This window comes from Amblyraja radiata, chromosome 45, assembly GCF_010909765.2.
Source record: "Amblyraja radiata isolate CabotCenter1 chromosome 45, sAmbRad1.1.pri, whole genome shotgun sequence".
Taxonomy (NCBI): Eukaryota; Metazoa; Chordata; class Chondrichthyes; order Rajiformes; family Rajidae; genus Amblyraja; species Amblyraja radiata.
The window spans coordinates 1,830,578-1,838,166 of NC_046000.1; the positions used below are offsets into that span (position 1 = coordinate 1,830,578).

The 7,589-nt window shown below is 46.4% G+C and overlaps 1 pseudogene; it reads left to right on the forward strand.

The window, feature by feature from the left end:
• Nucleotides 1–292: 292 nt before the first annotated feature.
• On the forward strand, nucleotides 293–710 carry LOC116968594 (annotated as a pseudogene).
• Nucleotides 711–7,589: the final 6,879 nt, after the last annotated feature.

Here is a 7,589-nt window from a genome sequence, read left to right on the forward strand (position 1 = left end):
TCAGTGAGACAATAACACTGACAAAATCCCCGCCTCAGAGCCCATGCATCAACTCAGTAATATTGCCAAATCATCCGTGTTAAAAGCTGCTGAGCGCAGTGGGGTGGGCGATATCGGCAGAGGGAACGGGCTCCGAGGTTGAACCGGAAGGAGACAATTTAATTTGACAGCGATAATATCACTGACTGACTTTTACCACGGAATATCTGAAAGTTTGGCCGGAGCGCTAAATTTCGGATCGTTTGTGGGCCGTTTGAAAAATGCTTTCAGGGAGGAAGCTGTCTGTCACTTTGTCTCCTCCTCTCCCCGCCTCTCACTCTCTGCGTATCTCGGGCAGGTCGGGGCGCTGCGTATAAAAAGAGATAGCACCAGTTAGATTATCACTGAGCAGCGACTCGAGTGAAGCAGCATCATGTCTGGTCGAGGGAAAGGAGGCAAAGGATTAGGCAAAGGCGGAGCAAAGCGGCACCGCAAAGTGCTTCGCGATAACATCCAGGGCATCACCAAGCCAGCTATCCGCCGCCTGGCTCGGCGTGGTGGGGTCAAGCGGATCTCAGGTCTGATCTACGAGGAGACCCGCGGGGTGCTGAAGGTTTTCCTGGAGCAAGCGCAAGACGATCACTGCCATGGATGTGGTGTACGCTCTGAAACGACAGGGCCGCACTCTCTACGGGTTCGGTGGCTAAATAATTACCCCCTTTATTCCAACACAAAACAAAGGCTCTTTTAAGAGCCACCCACAAACTCACAGAAAGAGCAGTGATTAGGGAATTAGAGTAGTAGCAGATTGAAATGTGTTTTATTAAACTAGTTATTCCACCACTGAACATAACAGTTTTTAGCTTGATCACCGCGGCCATTAGAATGCAAAGCCGACAGTAAAAGATCATACACAAGGCGATGTCAGTTTCCCTTTTGCCTTTCCCTTTTACCTATATACCTCAAGAACAAGGGGTCACAGTTTAAGGATAAGTAGGTATGTTGCAAAGCCTACCTGAAGCGTCGTTGAAGATCTGCCGCTGAGGCTGTGCGCGATTTTGGCGCCGTTTAGAGGGGGCGGGTTTAAAACGCGATTTTCTCTAAGCTGTTCCAATCGAAAATGTTCAGCCTAGTTAATTATTAACGAAAAATCGCTGGAAGACCCCGTCGCAAAAGCTATTATTAGGTTTAAAGGCCTTGAATAATAGTTATAGTAGTTTAAAAATCAATCTTTAAACCCGCGACCGTCATCAACCGCAGGGTCTCATAAAGAAAATAGCAGAAGGTATGCTGTATATTTTTACATTAAAAAGGGCTTCTAAAGATCCTTTTATACAAAATTTAATATTGCGAGTAGCTCAATTTGGGCCCATTATATCGCGCAGTATTTTTCTGGGCATTTGGGGCACAAATCTACCGCAATGTGAACGTTCTAAACCAGCGCGTTCCACAGGATCCCACTAGAAAGCTGATTTAAATGGGCATTTATTTACAGCAATTGAACACTGAATTCCTTCCATTTGGCCTATAAATTAATGTAAATGAGATTTAAAAATCATGTTTTATTGTGAATTATTTGTGAATATTATTTGGACATTTAGGCTATTTAAAAATGTTAATCATTTATTAAGAAATAGATAGATGTTTAGATCTAGTAATTGAAGTCTGAAATTAGCTACAATTAGGTAACTAACTAATTATATGCTTTAATTTCAGGTCATCCAAGTAAGATTATTTTATATTTGTTTCAGAATGCTTCAATCTATGATAACTGAAAATTTCATTCAGTTCTCTTAATTTTTAAGAAAGTTATGGGCTTTTGACTGTTCACGATCACAACTTTTTTGTTATGTCCATAGAAAATCAATAGGGAACAAGATGCTCATTTCCGTGTATGAAAATGGCCATAACTTTTTAAATACTTGAGATATGAAAGTGAATTAGATGTCAAATTAAACTTATTTTTATGCTTTATCTGATGGGATAAATTACAGACTTGATTTTTAAAATCTCAAAATTTTGTAACATTGCTAGGATAAGGGGGAAATCTTTTTGGACCGAGGTGAGGAAAACATTGTTCACACAGAGAGTGGTGAATCTCTGGAATTCTCTGCCACAGAAGGTAGTTGAGGCCAGTTCATTGGCTATATTTAAGAGGGAGTTAGATGTGGCCCTTGTGGCTAAAGGGATCGGGGGTATGGAGAGAAGGCAGGTACAGGATACTGAGTTGGATGATCAGCCATGATCATATTGAATGGCGGTGCAGGCTCGAAGGGCCGAATGGCCTACTCCTGCACCTATTTTCTATGTTTCTATGATTAATGCAGCAACAGGAGGGTCGACTCCAAACCGTTCCCCGGGTAACAGTCGCTTATTTCCAGACACGAGCAGAGCTGAATTCCGTTTGCACAGGCGGGTAATTTGAAATTCAACCCGCAACCAATGATACTGCAGTCCGTGCTCTCTGGTTGGCCGAGCTTCCCCCACGCCACATGCCGGTCACACATCTCTGTATCCCACCCCACCGGCCCCAGACCTTCTGAAACCGCCGCCTGATGCCGACCAAAGATCCTGCTATAAGATCTTTGATGCTGACAAACCTGCAGCCACTCGCAAGAATTGGACACCATGAGTGACATCTCTGCTCCATCCATTCAGAAGCTGTGGGCCGGCCCTTCAGCAATGCTTTAAAAGCGGGTCCCAGAGCCGGCTTCGTCATTCAGTCCCTGTATTTCACACTGTGCTCCCACTGTTGAAGGAGAATGGCCCGGACCAAGCAGACAGCGCGCAAATCGACCGGAGGGAAAGCTCCTCGCAAACAGCTGGCGACCAAAGCGGCGCGGAAGAGCGCTCCAGCCACGGGCGGAGTGAAGAAGCCTCATCGCTACAGGCCCGGCACCGTCGCTCTGAGGGAGATCCGGCGCTACCAGAAATCCACCGAGTTGCTCATCCGCAAACTGCCCTTCCAGCGCCTGGTGCGGGAGATCGCTCAGGACTTCAAGACAGACCTGCGCTTCCAGAGCTCGGCCGTCATGGCCCTGCAGGAGGCCAGCGAGGCTTACCTGGTGGGGCTCTTTGAGGACACCAACCTGTGCGCAATCCACGCCAAGCGAGTCACCATCATGCCCAAAGACATCCAGCTGGCCCGCCGCATCCGCGGGGAGCGCGCCTAAACTCCACCTCTCCACCAACAACAAACGGCTCTTTTAAGAGCCACTAATCCGGCAGAAGAAAGAGCTGTGGCTTTCTAATGTCCTTTTACATCAATGTTCTCTTCTTTCTGCGGGCTTTTATCTGAATTGATGCCGCAGAGACTGCTGCTGAGTGGAGTCTGACTTCAGTGAGTCAAGTGTAACTGGTTTCGATGTAAATGCCAACACGGCTCATAATGGTGTGTACACGACCAGCCCCTGTTCGCTCTGCGCCCCCTTTTCTCACGCGCTCCGGGTTCTAGGACAACAAACGCCTTTATTACGCACTTTCCACGCGCGCCCCTCAGTCGCTGATCAGTCCTTCCACAGACACTGAGTTACACCATCTCCATAATGATGAGGCCGGTTGGAGGGACAAAGGCGGCGACCACATACTCCAACTCCAAGTAACGACCCACACAGCGCTGACGCTGGGCTTGTGGACTCTGGAGTTTAGAAGGATGAGAGGAGTTCTTATTGAAACATATAACATTGTTAAGGGTTTGGAAACGCTGGAGGCAGGAAACATGTTCCCAATGTTGGGGGAGTCCAGAACCAGAGGCCACAGTTTAAGAATAGGGGCCATTTAGAACGGAGACGAGGAAACACTTTTTCTCACAGAGAGTTGTGAGTCTGGAATTCTCTGCCTCAATGGATAGTTCTGTGGAGGCCAGTTCTCTGGATACTTTCAAGAGAGAGCTAGACAGGGCTCTTAAAGATAGCGGAGTTTAAATACTCGTTTAATAGTTCTGCCATTTCCTTGTTTCCCATTTTCAAGTTATCTGACTCTGATTGTAACTGATATTTGTCTTCATTAATCTTTTCCTTTTTCCATATCTAAAGATGCTTTTAGTCCATTTTTATTTCCCCACAAGGTTTCTTTCATGCTCTTATTTTTACCCCTCTTAATTAACCCCTTTATTCCTTGTTGAGTTCTATAATTTCTCCCAGTCCTCCAGTTTGCAGCTTCTTCTGGCCAATTCTCAACTTCTTCCTTGTTTTAACACTATCCTTGAATTCCCTCATAAGCCACAGTTGAGACCCCATCCCAGTTTTATTTTTTTGCCTGATAGTGTTGAACAATTTTTGGAGTTCATCCATGCGGTCTTTAAATCTTTGCCATTGCATCTCCACCGTCAACCCGTTAAGTATAATTTGCAAATCTATCCTAGCCAATTCCCGTCTCATACCTTCAAGGTCTCCTTTCTTTAAGTTCAGGACCATAGTGTGAATTAACCGTGTCACTCTCCATCCTAATGCAGAATTCCACCATATAATGGTCACTGTTGCCCAAGGGGCTTTGCACAACAAGATCACTAACTAATAATTCCTCATTACACAATACCCAGTCCAGGATGCCCTGCCCTCTTGTCGGTTCCTCAACATATTGTTTTAGAAAATCATCCCGTATACATTCCAGGAAATCTCTTCCTCAGCTCAGTACCAATTTGGTTGGCTCAAACTGTATGTAGATTAAAGTCACCCATGATAACTTCAGTACCTTTACTACATGCATCCCTAATTTCCTGTTTGATGCTATCCCCAACCTCTGTACTGCTGTTTGGTGGTCTGTATACAACTCCAACAAGCGCTTTCTGCCCTTGGCTATTTCGCAGTTCTACCCATACCGATTCTACAGCATCCAAGCTAATGTCTCTCCTTGCTAGTGCATTAATCTCCTCTTTAACAACCGATACCACCCCACCTCCTCTTCCTTTCTGTCTTTCCTTCCTGAATATTGAATACCCCTGGATGTTTAGCTTCCAACCTTGGTCACCATGGAGCCATGTCTCCATAATTCCAACTATATCATATCCCTTAACTACTAACTACGCATCCAATTCATCCACCTTATTACGAATGCTCCTCGCATTAATAAACAAAGCTTTCAGGTTTGTTTTTCTTATCTCCCTTCTACATTTTGCTGCTGTCCTCCTTTCAAGGCCCTCTGTCTCCTTGCATTGGTTCCCATCCCCCTGCCCTGTTAGTTTAAACGTGACCTTTACTGTACTTATTCTCGTTAACAGCACTCATACGCTGCACATTGTTGACCCCCCCACTGTTGAGTTTAAACTCACCCGTGTCGCACTAGCAAACCTGCCCGCCAGAATGTTGGTCCATACCTCCATTAAGGTACAACCCATCCCTTTTGTACAGGTCACCCATGCCCCAGAAGATATCTCAGTGGTCTAGAAATCCAAATTCCTGCCCCCTGCACCAACTCCTTCTCCCTGTTTAAGAAAGAACCGCAGATGCTGGTAAAATCGAAGGTAGATACAAAATGCTGGAGACACTCAGTGGGTGAGGCCGCATCTATGGAGAGAAGGAATAAGCGACATTTTGGGTCGAGACCCTTCTTCAGACTGATGTCAGGGGAGGGGGTAGGACAAATAAACAAAGTTGGCAGAGACAATGGGACTAGTGGGAGGACTGGGAAGGAGAGAGAGAGCAAGGGCTACCTGAAGTTCTCTAACTTCAGGTAGCCAACGTTCATACCGCTGGTTTTAAATTACCCAAGCAAAATATGTGCTGGTCCTCCAATTTGCACTGGGCCTCACTCTGACAATGGAGGGGGCCCAGGACAGGAAGGTCAGATTAGGAATGGGAGGGGGAGTTGAAGTGCTGGGCAACCGGGAGATCAGCTTGGTTGAGATGGACTGAGCGGAGGTGTTCAGCGAAATGATCGCCGAGCTGATAGTTGCACCAGGGCTACTCAGTAGTTAATCTAGTGATGCAGGGGGCTGGGATCCACAGTGACTCTGATCAGGTGGGCTATGTAGAAAATGGGACAGTAAAATCCAGTGGGATGAGTAGACAGAGACAGGAGGGGAATCTTGCGAAGGGCCGGTGGGGTTAACTGCATTTACTTGAATGAAAGGAGCCTCACGGGGAAGATGGGTGAGCTGAGAGTTTGTGGATCAGCACATGGGAGAATACCTTTGTTGCAATCACAGAAACATGACTGAATGAAGGGCAGGACTGGCAGCTCCATGTCCCTTTGAGGAGAAGTTAAATTCTCCCCGGGTGAATTCAGAGCCAGGTGCAAAAGGGCAGAAGCTTTGCATTTCTAATCAGGGAGAGCATTACAGCAGTACTGGGGATATCCTGGAGGGATCGACTCATGGGACTGTATGGTTACAATTTAGGAATAAGAAATGGACAATCACTATGATGGGATTATACTATCTGCCTCTCAATAGTCAGCATGCATGAGGAGACCAGACATATAGGCTGAATGAGGAAGGATGTGAAATCAATGTGTTTGTAGTCGTGGGTCATTTTAACTGTTGGGGAGGGAGAACCAGTGATGTTGCAACAGAAAGCAACATCCAGGTCTGTGCTACTAGGACTGGCTCTGTGGCACAGTGGGGATGAATGAGACCAGTCAGGCGGCAGTGATAGGATACTTGATAGTCAGGGGAAAAGAAGGAAATTCTGTGAGGATGGGACAGATGAATGCATGGTGGAAAAATTGGAGCAGGAAGTCAGATTATTGGATTATAGCATTTAAGTAGGAACTGCAGATGCTAGAATTGGATTATAGGGATCTTTTCTGCGGCAGCAGTGACCTGCACAAGAGGGACGGGTTACACCTGAACTGGAGGGTGACCAATATTCCGTTGTACAGATCCAGTGGGGGCGAGTACAGTACAGATCCAGAATCAACAAATGTACCCCCTGGGGGTAAATTTACCCCAGGTTGGGAACCCTTGCTGTGGACTCTTTCCAACAAGTCAATGTGATGAGGGTCCCACCCTCTCCCACCTATTCAGTGACTTCCTGACCCCACCATCTTCTGGGTAACATTTATCTTCTCCCTCTTCTTCCGCCCCCCCCCCCCCCCCCCCCCCCCCGCAAGAGAGTTTATTGTCATGTGTCCCAGATAGGACAATTAAATTCTTGCTCAAACTTCTTTCGAGCATGAAGGAGAGTTACATAATAATAATAATACATTTTATATTTAATGGGCGCCTTTCATACAAAATCTCAAGGACACCTTACATAGTAAAACATATAATCAGAATAAAATAAGTAATAAAGACATCACAGAGACACAAATTAAAAACAGAATTCATTCCAAAAACAGAAAATCAAAAACACAGTGTGAAGAGAGAGCAGCGGCAACCAATTCGTGCCAGCGTCCACTCTCTCTTCACGGCAGCCATCTTGGACACAGACTTACAGGATTACATTAGACAAAAAAATCATCCCCCCACAATGGATACCACTGTGGAGGAAGGCACAATGTCCAGTCCCCATCCCCAGTTCACCCCAAAGTCAGGCCTATTGAGGCCACCGCAATTGCCTCTACGGAGGCCCGATGTTCCTGGCCGTTCTCACCGGGTGGTCTTGCCCCGGCGTCGGGAGAGTCCTCGCGGCGGCTGGGCCACCTGGAACGGCCGCTTCCTAGCTTGAGAC